This window comes from Stenella coeruleoalba (genome assembly GCF_951394435.1).
Source record: "Stenella coeruleoalba genome assembly, chromosome: 19".
Taxonomy (NCBI): Eukaryota; Metazoa; Chordata; class Mammalia; order Artiodactyla; family Delphinidae; genus Stenella; species Stenella coeruleoalba.
The window spans coordinates 6737412-6755671 of record NC_137165.1 but is presented as its reverse complement, the minus strand read 5'-3'; the positions used below and the strand labels follow the sequence as shown (position 1 = coordinate 6755671).

The 18260-nt window shown below is 42.8% G+C and overlaps 1 protein-coding gene across 5 annotated transcripts in view; it reads left to right on the top strand.

Moving 5' to 3' along the window:
• The window catches only part of ADPRM (ADP-ribose/CDP-alcohol diphosphatase, manganese dependent), a 388290-nt gene that overhangs the window by 210202 nt on the left and 159828 nt on the right, over positions 1 to 18260 (top strand). For all 5 annotated transcript variants that reach the window (XR_013824978.1, XR_013824979.1, XR_013824980.1 and 2 more), the window contains exon 6: positions 12095 to 12281. The gene's annotated coding sequence lies outside the window, so the exon portion shown is untranslated. The remainder of the gene's footprint in view (positions 1 to 12094; positions 12282 to 18260) is intronic.

Sequence of the window (18260 nt, the reverse complement as noted above, 5' to 3'; positions counted from 1 at the left end):
CTGTTGCCTATACCCACCTCCAAAGATAGCCACTATTCTTGAAATTGGTGTCATTCCCATGCATGGCCTGGGGCAAAGAGTATCTCTTACATCTCATGTGACTTTGCTGTGCCCTGCCTGACCTTCAGGTGAGAAATCAGTTTATAATTATCTCGAAAACAACCCTAATTTACATAGAAACACAAGGTATTTTGCATAGTTTAATGAGTTTTCCAAGGATGTAACTGCTATGGAGTTTTGTTTTGTTTTGTTTTTTAAACACTTTGTTTGGTTCAGAATGTTACCAAGTATTCACCATTTTGGAAAATCATGTCACCAACAGCAGTTCCCCTGGTAGCACTTAAGTTGCCCATTCAACATGCCTGTTGTCAGTCTGCCTTAGTAACTGCTGTATTTGTGATGGTTCTGCTAGTTTGGAGTATTTCCCATGGAGAGGGGGAAAATATTTGCAATCAAATATTGCAAATCATAATTGTAAGAATATATATACAGGTATATAAAGAACTCCTACAGCTCAACAACAGCAATAACCAAACAACCCTATTAAAAATGGGCAAAGGGGGGCTTCCCTGGTGGCGCAGTCATTGAGAGTCCGCCTGCCGATGCAGGGGACGCGGGTTCATGCCCCGGTCCGGGAAGATCCCACATGCCCTGGAGCAGCTGGGCCCGTGAGCCATGGCCGCTGAGCCTGCGCATCCGGAGCCAAAAAAAAATGGGCAAAGCACATTTTCATAGACATTTCTCCAAAGAAGAGACTAATAAGCACATGAAAAGATGCTCAACATCGTTAATCATTAGGGAAGTGCAAGTCAAAACCACAGTGAGATATCACATCATACCCATTAGGATGGCTATTATCAAAAAAGCAGAAAATAAGTGTTGATGAGAATGTGGAGAAACTGGAACTCTTGTGCATTGCTGTTGGGAATGTAAAACGATGTATCTACTGCAGAAAATGGTATGTTGGTTCCTCAAAAAAATTGAACAGAATTACCAATAATCCAGCAATTCCACTCGTGGGTACATACCTAAAAGAATTGAAAGCAGGGACTCAAACAGACATTTCTACACCCATGTTCACAACAGAATTATTCACAAGGCCAAAAAAGAAAAGCAACTCGGGTGTCCATCAATAGATGAATGGATATACAATGGAAGAGTATTCAGACTGAAAAAGGAAGGAAATTCTGACATGTACAATATGGATGAACCTTGAAACATTATGCTAAATGAAATAAACCAGTCTCAACTGAATACATATTGTTGGTTCCACTTAAATGCGGTACTTACACCAGTCAAATTCACAGAGACAAGAAAGTAGAATGGTGGTTGCCAGGGGCTGGGGGAGGGAGGAATGGAGGATTATTGTTTAATGGGTGTGGAGTTTCAGACTGCGAAGATGAAAACGTTCTGGAGATGGACAGTGGTGATGGTTGCACCACAGTCTGAATGTACTCGGTGCCACTGAAAATAGTTAAAATGGTACGTTTTATGTTATACATATTTTACCACAATAAAAAATTAGACTTTCTTAAAAAAAAGATAAAGTGCTTAAATATTGAAATGATATTTTATTATACTCTGTTTCCTTTTAAAATTACAGTTAGGTATCATGTTGATTTTTAAAATCTATCCTTTATTTATTTATTTATTTTTGGCCGCACTGCGCGGCTTGCAGGATCTTAGTTCCCCGAGCAGGGATTGAACCCATGCACTCGGCATTGAAAGCGCGGAGTCCTAACGGCTGGATCGCCAGGGAATTCCTTCATGTTGATTTTTTTTAATGACTTTGTAAATATCTTGAATGGAAGAATCAGATAGTGTTCTAGAATTACCTTTCCTTCTCCGTAGATTTAATGCCCTTCAAAGGAAAATGTTTCTACCCCCAAGGGAAAGCAAAATTCCCTTCTTATTCTCCATCACTTACTCAAAATCGTGCCACAATTTAGTTTGGTTCACAGCAGAGCCTTGATTCTCCGGTTTATGTTGACTTCTTGAAATTATGTGTGTAGGAAAGTTGTATTATTTATGAATTTCATAAGGATAGTAACGAGGGTGTTATAAACTATTTATTATCAAAAGAACACATTTGACCTGATAGGATTGCGAACTGTCACTCTAGGACAGATGGTTGGGAGTGGAATTTCTGATAATAGTGCATGCACATCTTCAAATTTACTTGGAAAAAAATATTTTTTATAGAAATTTAAAAAAATCAAGCTACCTGCAGTGTTTTAGAGGGCCTGTTTATTGTTTCACACCCTCACCAACACTTGGCATCGTCTGCTTTCTGCTGATCTATGTGAAGAATGTGAGTCGGGCTCCAATTTCATTTCTTAACTATGAAAAATCAATAGACCCAGCCCCATTTATTGACTGATAATCAGCCCTCATTAATTCACAAATCTGTGATTATTACATATAAAATTGCTTTACACATGTAGATTTGCTTCTAACCTTTCTGTTTCGTCCCACTGTTCTATTCAAGTATCCTGTGGAAATATCCATCTGTCCTAATTATCATAGCTTTATAATAAGTCTTTATAAAACTGATTTTTTTTTTCACCACTAATATATATTTCCTCCAAAGCAGTCTAATATTTAGCAACATAGCTTTATGGCAAGCCTCTGGGATAAATTAGTTGTAAATTACACACGGGTAAATCGCTCTTGGAATTTTGAATAAAAGTGTTGGAGATAATCCAAACAAGAGGACGCAAGTCTGCCAAAGGTGATGATTTTTAGTTGAAAGCAATGGATGTCAAGCTTTCTTTTTTGATTTGACAATGATTAGATTACCAAACTGTCCACTGAGACCACTGTTAGTAGTTGATATTATAACAAGATCAATGTGTATAAAAGTACCCCTCTAAAGTGGGTGGCTTTGAAAATACCCCTCTCCTATTGAGCAGGGGTTGGCCAGCACAGTGCTGACCAGTGACCACGGACTCCATTTCTCTTCTGCACTCACAAAACACTTGAAGCCAGTTTTAATGAAAGAAATAACCCTTCTTCCTGTGAGCAGGTAGGAGATGAAGGTGGTGACCACGTGTTGATTTTTTCAAATGACCTGTGATTCCTACAAATGGTGGTAAAGAAAGATCTGGTGATGAGTGGCTTCTGGGCCCATAATGATCAGTTAGTTTGCCATAATTAGGACAATTATCATAGCTTTTTGATGCTTAACCAGAAAGAGAAGTGATCCTGTTTGAAGGCAAAGGCAATGCTTATTTGACCCTGAACAAATGAATTTCCTCTACAGTAAGCCACAGAGAATGTCACAGTTACAATAAACTGCAATGCCCCTGTGCCTTGGGGTATATGGAATATATTCTATTTAATAATAATAATATGGTAAATGAATGAATATATATATGAACACCTGACTCTCCATCACTTTATCTCCCTTAATGCTGTCTTTGCTTACAAGATAACACACTTCAGGGGAAAACTGCAAAGACTATCCAGTGAGGACTTTCTCAGCGTAATTTCCAGGATTTTTATCATGCAGTCCACAGATGTTTTGGCACTTTCAGTGGTAAAATTAATACGAGGGAAAAAAACCTCTTTTTATTTGTGAAAAATATGTATTTCACAAAAAGGAAATGTGTGGCTTATGATTTTTCTTAGAAATTCTGTTCCTTTATAAGTCATGAAAACCTTGAAGCCTGTATGAGCACCACAAGGAGAGTATGCCTCAGTCCATCTTGGCTAAAATGCCATTCACGGAGTAAAGTTATCTCACCACTGTAGCTTCATGGTATTTGTGATTACAGTCGGCCTTCTGTATTCGTGGGTTCCGCACCTGCGGATCCAACCAACCACGGATGGAAAATATTTGGAAAAAATTCCAGAAAGTTCCAAAAAGCAAAACTTGAATTTGCCGCATGTAAGCAACTATTTAGATAACATTTACATTGTATGCAGTATTAGAAGACTCTAGAGATGATTTAAAGTGTATGGGAGGAGGGGCATAGGTTACATCAAATACTATGCCATTTCATATAAGGAATTTGAACATCTGCAGATTTTGGTATCCTGGGGGGTCCTGGAACCAATCCCCTACAGATCCTGAGGGACAGCTGTATTTACGTTCATTACGTTTACCTTCTGTGGTCATGTTGTGTTGTGTTTATCCCACATAAACAAAAGTGGATTAGTGACTCATATAGTGATTCACTGAGGTATAAAAATAGTATAAAGAGACTTCCAGTTTTAGCTCTAATATGTCAGGAGTCTGGAAATTGTCACTGTCATCCTTAAAAAAAGAAAAAGACAAATGAAGAAATCAGTGACTTTCCCTGGATCCATCAGAGAGCGGAGATCTCAGGGCAAACTGCCACCCTGAAACCTGGTGAGTCAGGTATGTCCTGGGAGACACAGTAACTGAGATCTGCTTCCTTGGAGCAGGAGTTACGAGCCGTAGACTGGCAGGAATATTTAAATGATCAATTTGACACATTGTTGGAGGTTGAGTGTGGACTCGCTGTGAGAGTGAGAGATTCATGGGGGCCACCATCCTAGGGCTCCCCTACACTTTCATGGGTCTTCCTGGGAATCTTGCCAGATTTCTCATGGTGAAGATCCAACAAAGATCCCTCATGACCCTCCCAGAAGGAGGGAAAGATAAGCTACCGTAAAACCCGCTGAGGGTCTTCTCAGTCACAAAGGCCCACTCTCCAGGGCAAAGGACTGTGCCTGAACACAGTTCTGAAATTTGGGGGAAAAGAATTTCTCACCACTCCAGCCCCCTGAGGGAAGCAAAAAGCCAAGACGGGATAGGGCTCTAAGGAAACAGAATGTTGTGGTTAAAGAAAGGAGTCGAGGTGACTGGGCAGGAGGGGAGGAGTGGGGCTGGGGGACGCCCTGCTATAGGAAGAGGAATAGAAATATTTGTGAAGACCCAGCCCCAGGGCAGCCCCACTAAGAGGCTGAGATCTAACTGGGAGATTACACAGTGCCTTTCTCCTTTCCCCTACACCCTACTGCCACATTAGTAGGGCTCCAGCATCATAACCATGAGTTAACAGGTGCAAGACGCAGCATCTGTACATAGCCAAGAGAGGAGACAAAAAACAAGAACCCTAGAGGAATTTGAAGCCTCTGGTACCTGAAACTACAACAAATGCTGAACACAGCCTGACACTCCTAGCCAGCTTAACAAAACCTAAAGACCTGTCTACCTGGTACAACATGTCTGGCTTTCAAAAAAAGCCAAAGGAAATAACCACTGTCTGAATAGACAAAGTGATCCTGAAAACCAGGCTCGGATATGAAGTATCAGATAAGGAATTTGAAACAACTATAATTGGAAACTTTAAGGGAAAGAAAAATCAAAGGAAAGTGCTAGAAATAAAAAAAACACTCTAACAGGGTGATGGGTTCATCAGTAGGCTTGACACAATAGATAAACATATCAGTGAGCTTGAAGGTAGGGTGAGGGGACTAGCTGCTGACTTAAGTAACTGGAGATTAGTGGCATCTGTAAGATTAAAGGCAAAGAAATGGTATATAAACACTGTATTCTAGCTGGTAACGTTTTTGTTTCCCCACAAGGGTACAGATGAACAACTCTGTAGCCACTACACATGCATACTGGAGTTGAACAATTAAAGACATGGATGGCGGCTGGTGGGAGCCAAGGCTTCCACTGTTGGAATGGGAGACTACAGACCAGCATGAGGACCATGCCAGAATGATCCATGTGGCATTGGGTTAGAGTTCGAGACACCATGTTTAGCTTAATATATTTGCAGACGGGTACATATCAAAATAGTTATACATATGCATATATACATAGCTTAGTGTACATACTTATCTTTCCTCCCTCTGTCAGGTGCGAAGGCCTGGAAGCAATGACACTTCAGTGACACTGCGCACTCTCAGTGCCCATATCTTGGTTTCTAACACCATTCTCCAATAAAAGGAGTAAAGCCTCCTTAAAGAAATGGCTGCTTCTTAGCTGTTGCAAGAAATATACAAGATGATCCTGTAGCATCTTGCAGTGAAGGAAAATGAGGAATTGCTCAGAGAAACCCCAATGAAATGGGTATGTCAAAGGCACAGGAGCCAAACAAAAGGGCCCCCAGTGGCCAAAGCTGGAACAATTTGAGTGAAAAATAAATAAAGGAACATTGAATTATCACTCAAAGTATAAAGTAAACATCCACGAGCCCGTTCTGATATAAATAAATGATTGGAGAAATAGATAAATGGGAGACAATAGAAAATCTCTTGTGCAGAAGAAATTCCAAATAACTTACGTGGATAGTCTCCATAAAAGGAGATGGGACATAAGTTCCCACATTTTAACTACAGGCTGTGCATTGCGACTTCCTTCTAAAGAGTACAGTAGGAAAAGGAGTAACTTTACGGTGGAAATGCCTGGAAACACTCCCTCAGCCAGATGATCAAGGTTAACAACCACAGTGATAAGCGATGTCACGTTAATAGCATGAATTCTGGATATGGTGTGATGAGAATAGCATTTTACCTCTGTGGACTTCCTCCCCCAAACCCATAACCCTGGTATAATTATGAGAAACGCATCAGACAAACCCCAATTGAGGGACATTTTACAAATTACCTGACCGGTACTCTTTAAAATTGTCAGGGTCATAAAAGACAAGCAAAGCCTGAGAAACTTGACACCAACAAGAGGAGCCTAAGGAGACATGACAACGAAATGTAATGTGGCAAAACCTAAGGAAATCTGAATAAAGTATGCACTTTAGTTAACAATTATGAATGAACATTTGTTCATTAGTTGGGCCAAATGTACCATAGCAACGAAAGATGTTGGCAGTAGGGGAAATTGGGTGTGTAGTATATGGGAACTGCCTGTACAATCTTCACAACTTTTCTGTAAATATAAAGCTATTCTTAGAAAAAGTTATTAAAAATAGTAATGAAAAGGATAATGGAAATACTACAGGTCTCAAAATAATATCATAAAAGTAAATAGTAACCAAGACTCTATGAATTCAATAATTGTGGACAAGCCACTGAAAAATGAGAAGGTGAACAAGAAGTATGATGGTGACTCTCTGAAAGTAGGATTTTATCGCACTGGCACTCCAGTGGATTCCAATCTCCTGTGCTCCATCTAAGGTCTGTCACAAATGGTGGTATGAAGCCATCAAAGCTTTTGTGTCATTGGCAAACTAAGCCTATGGCCTTTCACTAAATTAATTGAATGTTTAAAGAACAAGCACAAATGAATATATTCCAGTCTGGTGTATGTGGAGCTTATTTCTAAAGGGGAATAAAAAAGGCTAACATTACAGAGGCATCATTCAAGGCTGCATCTCTGATAGCAAAAACAGGTACAAGTCACACCATTGCTGAGAATCTTGTAAAACTAGATGCAAAAGTAATGACAAATCTTATGCTCCCAGAGAGAAAGCAGAACAAACTACTGGCAGCATTCCTTCCGGAGAAGATACTCCTGTGGTTGTAGGTTCTCAATGGATAACACGTGGAACCACTACTATTCTCTGGCTTGTAAGCCAAGTGACATTCACATTATAGTTGCACAAAACCACTGATCTGCTGAGTATAAATAGATTCCTGGCCTATGCATGTTATGTAGGAGGGAGATATGTTCAACATCTTTTCCTATTGATTACTGAAAACTCATGTTATGGAAGATATAATTTTTATTGAATTAATCATGACTTTGTGAGCCCTGCTGGAGACTGCAGAGTGTGCCAGAGTCAGGTAGGGTCAGTGGCTGCAGCCAGGTCAGATCCTTGTCCTTAACTAAGAGAGGTCACGCTTGGATGTCAACCCAGATGTCTGCCACACTTGGATGTTAGCCACTGACAGGCTTTGGTGATCAATAACATTCCCTCTAACCTTGATTCAAGGTTGAAGGAAATTGTATAAATTACGCAGATTATAAAATAATGCAATTTGGGGTTATGTCTTTGCAGCAAGCAGTGTGATGGCATGAGCCGTGACAACGATACTCTCCTAATGTGTGCTAGTCACAGAGAGAAAGATGTTCACAGAAGCTTTTTTGTTTTGTTTTTGTTATATTGGCTAATTAGTTTTGCAAAGGTAATTTTTGCACGTGGTGAAAAATTTGAACTGTCCAAGAGGGTGTATAGAGAAGAGTCTGCATTCCTCTCCCTAGTCTCCCTTCCCTAGGGGCAACCACTACCACTACTGCCGTTTCCTTCCTGTAAGTTGTTGGCATGAAGGAAGGGGTAAAGGCTTGTTGCTTGTGACTTCTTGTTAAATACATCAGGTGGAATGTATTTTTTAAATCACATTTCCCTCCTGAAACCCCTCAGAAGTAAAAATACAGGGGTCAAAAAGGCATGGAACCCAAAGAACAAAGAGATTGGGAAAGAAAATAGCAGTAGCACGAATTTTGAAAGCCAGAGAGCAAATGGGCGATAGCAAATTGGCCAGGACCGTTAGCTTTGCAGAACTCCAGAATCTCAGAAACGGAGGTGTCAGACACATCCGAAAGTGGGAATGCAGTGACAGCTGAAAATCGGAGACACGGTTAAAGTTCTGTGTAAGATGCAGTTAGGTAAGACTCTCTCCCAAATCTCTGCTGCCAGGTGACACCATCCAACATTCTGGAAGAACATTAGGGGTTTCCTTCTTAGAGAGTTGAACCAGAGGGATTCTGGACTCAGAGAGTCTAAGAGTAGCTGTGGATAGGGTACCTTACTGAAAATAGGGGAAAAAATAGAAACATATATATTGAATGATCAGATCATTCCCCTTGGCTTGTGGAAGGCTGCCGGTCAGGCTCCACTTTCAGGAAGTAGATGGCAAAATCATTTCTTAGGAACGTGGCTTGACCAAGAAGAAAGATATTCTGAAATCAATAGTTGAGAATCTCTTAACCAAACAACATTAACCAGATTGCCTTAGTCAAAAGCTCTACTCAGGCACACAGATTCCTATTAGGTTAGTAGTGCCTCGGTACTGAGGACAGCCAAGACCTGAAGAAAAAAAACCTCTTTCATGAGGGACGTGATAGAGCAGAAGAGAAGACCCTCAGAGGAAGCAGAAACAACCTTGGCAGAAGAACTGAACCTTAAAAGTCCTTTTTTTTTAATGTCTATGGACACATAAGAAAAATATTGTACAGTAAAACAGAAACAGGTTGCTATTTTTAAAGAAAGGAACGTCAAGTGAGAAAAGTTTTGGGGAGTTAAAAATATGATAGAAGATGAAAAACTCACCATAGATTTTGGAAGATGATGTTGAGAGACTCACTCACAAATAGAGTAAAAAGATAAAAGAAACAAGAAATATAGGAGATCGGTTGGCAGGGTTAAGAATAGCAGAGGACAGAGAAAATGGATGGAGGAATTTTCGGAAGAAGTATTTCAGTAGAGTTTTCCACCTCTGAGGTGTATGCGTTTCCAGATTGAAAAGGCAAGCTCAGTATCTATCTCAATGGATCTTTAAAAAAGAAAAAATAAAAGATCTACCATCATGTAATTTCAGAACACACGGGAAAGGGAGAGGATGCTGTAAGGTGAGACGGGGGGAGGGAGGGAGGGAGAAAGGAGAGAGCAAACAAACAACATTGTTGATGTAAAATACACTTTCTTTTTAAACTGTGTGGGGAAAATTGTGGTAATTTAAAAATTTGAGTAAACATCATTGGCTTGAATGTCGACCAAACTTACTCATTAGAAGGTCTATGCTGGATGTCATTTAGTCGGTAGAAACACTGCATCCTATCGGCCAGCATCCTTTCTGATGGGCCACGTGTCTGTTCTGATTGGTTGCCGGCTTTTGTTTTCCTTCACGTGTTTCTTTCCATGGATACCATAAACTTAGCTCTAGTAGAGAGGCTCCCACTAATAGGTCAGAGTTTATCAGCAGCATTTGGCAATATATACAGTCAGAACAACCACCCCTCCCAGTTTTTTCAGGTGCCAGGATTTACAGTGGTGATGTGGAAAGCAGAGATAGCAGTGGCTCCTTTCCTGCTTGGGAACTTTACAAATTATTACTCCCCTTTTTTTTTCTTCCTCACTTGGTAGTTATATTAAGTCTCTGGGGAAATGAAAAGCCAGTCGTCTTTGAAAATCAGATGGAGAAATTCTGTCCTAATGCACTAACAGCTCTCCCCTCCCTTTCTGAATGATTCCAGACCCTCCGATCCCCTCTGGACGGTTTGAGATAGAGGCGGCAGGGAATTATGCATCTGGTTTATTACCCTTGGGAGACTTGGCCATGAGAGGCTCCCGTGTGAAACAATCCTATATAGGAAAACAGATGAGATTCTGCTTGGTGAAGCTCAGTTGAGCAGTGAAGTGGTGGGACTGAGCAGATGTAGGGCTTGGTGTGCTGAGGGCTTAGTGGGAGCGCCTATGGAAGAGATGGTAGAAAGACGATGCTCAGATATTTGAATACTTAGCATGTAGAGGGGGAGTCAAGCCCCCTTTTATGGTCTGACTCCAAAAGGCAGAAGCGGGTCTTACAGGTGGATGTAAACTCAGTGGGCAGCAGAACGGAGCTAAGAGCGTGGCCTCTGGAGTCAGGTAGCCTGGGATGGAGTCCCAGCATCACTGCTTACCAGCTGTTGACTTTGACCTTGGACCAGTTACTCAAACTATTTGGACTCCAGTATCTTCATCTGTCAATTGGGGTAATATTAGCATCCACTTACAAAACTATTCTAAGGATGACATCAGCGAACATATGTGAAAGATTACGACAGTGCTGGGCACGTAGTAGGCATCCCTGTGTTTGGGGCTTAGAAGTGGCACTCCCTGAGAGGCAGCACAAAGCACAAGGTATGGAAGATGATTCTGACATCTGCTGCTCTCTGAAAATTTTGTTATCGTTGCAGTGGTCAAGCCGAAGCTGGCTGACAGCTTCATGGGGGTGGGAGAATGGGAGGGTTTGTGCAAAGCGCAGGAGGTAGGGTTAGAGAACTTTTCTAGTCCTTTCCACCTCCACTTGACGTGCTCAGGTCTGAGCCACGTGGTCTTTAGCTGGTTTAGCTGGGCTTGGAGCACCAGCTTTCGGTCTGCCCCGTGCTCAGAGCCACTTATCAGAGGATCACCTGAGCTGCTACTCACTGCATGGCCATCATGGGGTCTAGTCCTTGTATGCTTTGCTCATCTACATCGTGGGATGCAGACTCAGGAATGGAAAACAAGAACGATGTTTTTCCTTCAATTCACGCTCGGAGCAGAGCCAGCGGGTGTCCTGTGGGACATGAGAAACTCCAAATTTGGGGATGAAATCCATATTTAGAAAACAACAAAAACAAAAAACTTTGAGCAAGTTGCAAGGAAGGAACTGTGTGTCTGTCGGGTGCTAGGAAGCATAAAGGCGCGAAGTACAATGTATTTTGACACAACCGACTCACAGGCACAAGCCCACATCTGGGCTCCATCTCTCGCACCCCAGCTGCGTGCAGGTGGGAAAATGCTCTTATGGCTGAAGACAGGCCAGCCGCAGGCGCCGGGATCCTTGGCCTCCCATCGAAAGCCTGGCAGCCATGCGGTGGCCATGTTCAAGTGAATTTCATTCAATGTCTCGATACACAAAAATAACCATGTTATAATGGCTGCTGGTGGTAGCATTCTTTACTTTTGATTGCAAAACCCATGTGACCACATTAGAGAAAGTTTTCAGAACTGAAGGAAACACATCAAGTGAAATATCACAGGTCTCATACAATTTCTAAAATTTGTCTTTATTCTCTATCTTTTTTTTTCCCTGTGCTAATGAATATTTACACAGTTGTAACCAGCCTTTTTACTTAACTTTATAACATAAGAATGTTCCCAGGTTTCATCTTAAGTCTTATCACATATTTTTTTTTAAAGCTACCCAGTACTATTTTATATGCGCTCACTGTTTTAAATTACTGATTACATACTGTTGGACTTTAAATTGCTATCAGTTTTGCAGTGTGGTAGTATTGCTAGTTTTAGCTCTCCTGTTTTGTTTTGTTTTTTAATCATTTACTTACATTAAGTGGGATTCCTGGATCAAAGGGTAGAAATGTTTTTATTACTCTTAACATTTTTTTACTTAAAGAGCAATGCCCTTCCACCTAAATAGTGCGTTTAATATGTGTTTATCTCTTTTTTCTCCTCAGATCCCACTACCCTAGCAGAGGGAAAAGAGCACAGTGCATGTTTGGAAGACCCAAGGTAGAGACTGAACTGAACGACGTAAGCTGCAGCCTGGTGGCGAGACGTGCAGCGAGGCCCAGCCGAGCCAGAAAAAGCAAACATCGGAAAGAAACAAGAGGCCACCACAGAACACGACAGCCTCTTGCGAAGGTACCGTAATCTACTTAACCTTTCCCTGACGTGCAATGTTGTGATGGTTAATTTTATGCGTCAACTTGACTAGGTCACGAGGTCCCCAGATATTGGGCTAAACATTATTTCTGGGTGCGTCTGTGAGGGTGTTTCCAGAAGAGATTAGCGTTTGGCTCAGTAGACGGTGTGAGAGAATAGAAAATAATAGAACATGTATATATATATGTATTGGTCTTTGTGCCCTAAACCCTTTAGAGCTCCTAAAACCCGTGTAAGTTGCTAAGTGATAAGAACACTAGGAGCATCTATTATTCCATATTTGTCTTTGATCTTGTCTCTGACACAGGGGCTCCTAAAACTTGTAAATTTCTAAGTCATCAGAGCACTAAGCTCGTCTTCTGTTCTATTGAGGTGATGCTGGGTGCACTCCTGGATGGGGGCCTGGTCACCGGGAAGTCCAAGCCATGGTTAGAAGCTTGGATTTTCAGTCCTCTCCCCGGGCCCGCGCCCTGTCCTCTAGAGAGGGGAGAGGGGCTGGAAATAGAGTTAATAACTGATCTTGCCTGTGTGAGGAATCCTCCATAAAAATCCCACTTGTAGGGGGTTTGGGAGCTTCCAGGTTGGCAAACACATCCACTCCAGGAGGGAGATGCACCCCAGCCCTATGGGGACAGAGCCCTGTGCCTGGGATCCTCCCGGACCTCGCCCTAGGTGTCTCTTCATCTCGTTGTTCATCTGTGTCCTTTATGATGCCCTTTGTTAAACTAGTAAAATGTAAGTAAGTGTTTCCCCGAGTTCTGTGAGCTGCTCTAGTAAATTCATCGAATCTGAAGAGGGGGTCGTGGGAACCCCCGGTTTGTAGCCAGTTGGTCAGAAGCCCAGGTGACAAACTGGACTTGTGGTTGGCATCTAATGTGTGGTCAGTTGGGGCGGGGAGCAGTCTTGTAGGACAGAGTCCTTCACCTGTGGGATCGGACGCCGTCTCCAGGTAGGTAGTGTCAGAATCGAGTTCAATTGTAGGACACCCTGCTGGGGTTGTGGATTGTTTGGTGGGAGGAGATGCACATCTCTGGTGACCAGAGTGCTGTGAGTGTCCTGTGTGAGGAGTAGAGGAGACACACAGGAGGAAGGCTGAGTTTTTTCTAACTCAGGAGGAGGACTGGGTCGTTTTTCTAATGCACTGAGTAAAGCAGACAGCGCTCCCCAGTGTGGGTGGGCGTGACGCAGTCTGTTGTGGGCCTGTATTCAGGCTCTGTCCATCTATCCTATTGATTTGGTTTATCTTTTTTGTGTGTGTTATAAGCAATGTTTCAGTGACTACCCCTGAACATGCCAAGAGTGGACTTCCTGGGCCGTGCTCTTCAAGGGTTTTCTCAAGGTTCCTGATACACACTGTCAAGTTGTTTTGAGAAGGCCCGCCCCTCTCACACTGCTGCACACTGAGAGGTGGTGTCAGCATCCCTGAGTGGGCAGTGTTTCACACGAGAGCACGGGCACCATCAAAACCCTGACACTCCCCACTCCTCTCCACTTTGGGGTCCTCGGTTCTGCCTGCCCGTGGGGCTTTTCCAGTGCCTCTCATTTTTATCACCCCTCAGATAACCCGCTTTCCTCCGTCCTTCCCCAAATGTGTTTCATCAGGAGTCCAAGCCCAACTTGTAAATTAGCTAGCTATAGGATTTGGGGCCCGTCATTTAAATTCATTGGAATCCAGTTCTCTCATTTGCCAAGTGAGAGGATTTTACTACATAATCTCTAAGGTCCTCTCAGTTACAGTTTTATTTATAATATTGAATAATTGAAAATAACCTAAATGTTCAACAACAAGGTTTGGTTAAGTAAGTCATGACATATCCAGATGGTAGAATACCAAACAGTAATTTTTTTAAATGTATTTTTATTATATCGCACGAGAACAACTCATGTTCATCATGCTAAGTGACAGCAGCATGACACTGTGTGATTCCAGATTTGTATGTACAAATCTTAGTGTGTAAAATTAAACAGAAACATACCGTAAGACTAACAGCAGTTCTCTGTATGATTGTATTATTGGTAATATATAATCATAAAAATGCATTTTCTTTCATTGTAAAAATCAGATACTGAAGTGGGATCAACTTAAAGCTCCTTGGCCTCTGTGCAGGTTTTCTTGACCTTTAGGCAGGGTTAGGCCCTTTGTCCTGAGCTCCCACTGTATCTAGAACAAGCCTTTGTTACAGCCAACACTACCCTGCATCATAACTGCCAGCCAACGTGTCTGCTTCCTACTGAATTCTGAGGCTCCTGACGGCAGAGTTCTTGTCTTGTTTATCACTCTAGCATGGCGCCTGGCACTTAGAACACGCCAGGCACATGCTGACTAAATGTTGAAACAATGTCTGTTGAAACTATAGACCAAAGTGATCAGATTTAATTCTGAGGCTTGGTATTGCCCACTCCTTTTCAGATTCCACAGTCAGCAACACAGGCATCTCAGATAATATTTTTCCTAAAAGCTTTGCCTACAACTTGGGTAAATTGCCACTGCGAGACGGGTGCTACTTGGGTGTCTGGGTGGGAAAGTTCCTTTGAGGGATGTGGAGACATCGGACAGCTCTACCTAGCGGCATCCAGCATTTGCGCATGCATCTACCTCCCTTACTGGGATTCCTTGCTTACCGTGCAACTTCCAAGTTGTAATTTGGCTTCCCGTGGAAATGTCAAAACAGTAAATGTGCTAGCTGGTCTGGAGGGCGTAAGAGACTGTTCCCTCAGGCAGTTGTGTTTCTCATGGTAAATTAATGAATTGGCAAAATTTGGATTCTGTTGACCCAGTGAGGTGCCGCCACCCTGTGAAAGTCCCTTGGCATGCTTCGTACCATCTATCTAACCAAGGCATCCCATCCATTTAATTGCAAATGAAGTCACAAAGATGGAATTAACAGCCTCATTTTTTTTCTTCCAGTTTTACTGAGATGTAGTTGACGTACAGCATTGTACAAGTTTGAGGTATACGGCATAATGCTTTGCTTTACATACATCGTGCGGTGATTATAAGTTTAGTGAACGTCCATCATCACATAGATACAAAATTAAAGACACAGAAAAAATTAAAATTAAAAATTTTTTCTTGTGCGGAAACTCTTAGGCTTTACTCTCTTAACAACTTTCATATATAACCTACAGCAATGTTATATTACGTCGTACATTATATACCTAGTACTTATTTATCTTATAAGGGGACGTTTGTTCCTTTTGACTGCCTTCTTCCAATTCCCCCTCCTCTCAACACCCCCCCCCCCCCCCCGCCTCTGATAACCACAAATCTGATCTCTTTTTCTATGAGTTTGTTTTGTTTGTTTGTTTGTTTTTTTAATGCGGTATTCGGGCCTCTCACTGTTGTGGCCTCTCCTGCTGTGGAGCACAGGACACGCAGGCTCAGCGGCCATGGCTCAGCAGCCATGGCTCATGGGCCCAGCCGCTCCGCGGCATGCAGGATCCTCCCAGACCGGGGCACGAACCCGTGTCCCCTGCATCGGCAGGCGGACTCTCAACCACTGCGCCACCAGGGAAGCCCTATGAGTTTGTTTTTGAAGTGTGATTGACCTACAACATTATGTGTTATGTACCAGCCTCATTTTTATCAGCCTCCTGATAAAGAGATGACAAACGCTGAGTGCTTCTCACAGTGCCAGCTCATGCAGAGCACAGAAAAGCGTCCAAATGCATTGGCCCTGGCCTTGAGTAGATTATAATAGAGTGGGAAAGATAAGGCTTCCATTCATAAAACAAATGGAGGACAACATTAAGAACGCTGGAAAGCCATGCTGGTTGTAGCAGGCATCTGAACTGCTGGGGCTTGAGGCCAGAAGGAATGCGAGCAAGTCCTCCCTCACAGCCCGCCGTCCTTCCTAGAAGCACCGTTGGCAGGTAGGGTCACTTGGAGTCTAGTGAGGGAGGCGGGAGGGAGACATTGCAATGCGTGTGCTCAGAAAAGTTTTCCATATGAAGCTAGATCAAACGTACTATTGAGGAATATGTGGTTTGGGGATTGGTAAAGAAGAGGGTTGGGAGGAAAGCATTTGAGAAGGTGAAACGAGGTGGGAAAATGCTGGATATTGGAGTTTAGAGGCACAGGCAATCTGAATCAGATCTTTAGGCACCACGGTTGTTTGAAGAATTCCGTTGTGCTGTGTAGCCAGAGATAGCAATAAAAACAATAAAATCTGTTCTTCTCTTTTGCTTTACCATCTACACAACGCTTATGGATCCTTGAGATAGTCATTGGGTCCTTATGACAGTCCTATCTGGTGTGCTGGGTGCTTAGAGGTTGAGTCTTCCTTGACCTCATCACACCACACCCCATCTTAGGCTAAGACAGAAACCCTCCCCCATGCTCCAGAGGGCCCCTGAGCTTCCCTCTGACATGGCATGTTCACATGCTATGCTTATTGGTTTATTCCTGGGGAAAATAGGCACCATGTCTTATCTGTGCCCAGTACCTGGAATAAAATAGGAGTTTGGTGAATGTTTGCTGCATGAGTGATTGAATGTATGGATGTAATACAATGCATGGCAATCCTACTTGCTATTATGTTATCTCTGTCAAGTGTCTCATTCTCCACCTGAGTTCACAAGCTACTCAACAAGTCCCCAGCAGTAAACCCAAAGATCACACCCCATCTCAGAATCCCCAGCCTGCCAAACATTGAATGGACAGAGTTGCCCAAGGATCAGCTGGAGCTATCCCTCCTCTAGGCGTGGAGTTACTATAGGCTGAATAATAAAGATAACAGAGCTTTGAGCCTGGCATGGCATGCCTGCTAGAGCACAGAAACAGACATGACCCAGCAGCCCCAGGCTCTGCTGATAACAAAGGCTTTCTGAGCAATGGTCCTTCAAAGCAACAAATCAAGACAGACAGCCTGCCAAAAACATGCTGACCCAGCAGACTCAGAATCCCTTACCCGCTGAGAAACAGCCCTCCCAGCCCATCCATCACTTAGACAACTCAAATTAGATGGTGAGAACATCAAAGAAGCAGAGTGTGCCTTTGTGGCTGTAGGAAAGCTCCTGGGCAACCTTGCCCCACATACTCCCCTCCCTGCCTCTCAGGGAGCCTGAGGAATAAATACCTTCATCTGCCTGTCAGATTTCTACCCATCCTCCAAGGCTCAGCTCCAATGCCACCTCCTCTGTGATGCCTTCACCCATCTCAGAACAGCATATTAGTAGGTCAAGAGTAGGTTTTGATGTTGTTCAGGGCAAGAGTCTCTGCACTGCCCATATTCTCATCTTCTGATCCATCACCTCTTCCCCTAAAGAGGTACATATAAGGGGAAGCTCTATGGGGAACAAAGAACCCCTTTTTACCCAACACCCCAATGCAGAGCTCTCTGAAAGAGCAGAATTGAATGATAAAACTTGAAACTCAGATTGGGCTTCCATCTCCTCCCAGAGCCAGCACCCTAGTCCTGGGTCTTAGCACCTCTCAACATGGCAAGGATGAGTGTTCAGGTGTGTGGGAGGGAGGAGACTTTGTCAGTCTCAGGCAGGCTCCCAGTTCACTCATCAATCCTGCCACATGGGAGGGGTGGGCGGGAGAGGGGAGAGATTGGTTGATTGATTATTGCTTATTCTTTTCAAATCGGTTGACCCCACTCATGTATAAATATGGCTTGGTTAATGGCTTGGACTGTGATCAATCATAATAGCAAAGGGTAGTGTGGGGCACCTTCCTTTCAAATGTGACTTTAACTCTAACCACTGATCACACATCCATGGAATCAGATTTTTAAAGCAACTCTTCAGCACTCAACATCCATGTTCTGATTTGAATCCACAAATGCCTCGTGAACCATCTAAGAGGAGGGAGAATGTGCAATCTCTTCATCCTGTCCTTGACCAGAGCATTTAAGACAATTTATCCTATTTCACATGCTTCAGCGTACAAAGAACAGGTTCTGCTGCTATAACAAAAATTCTTGATTTGGGGGCAGGGCAGTCTAAGATGGT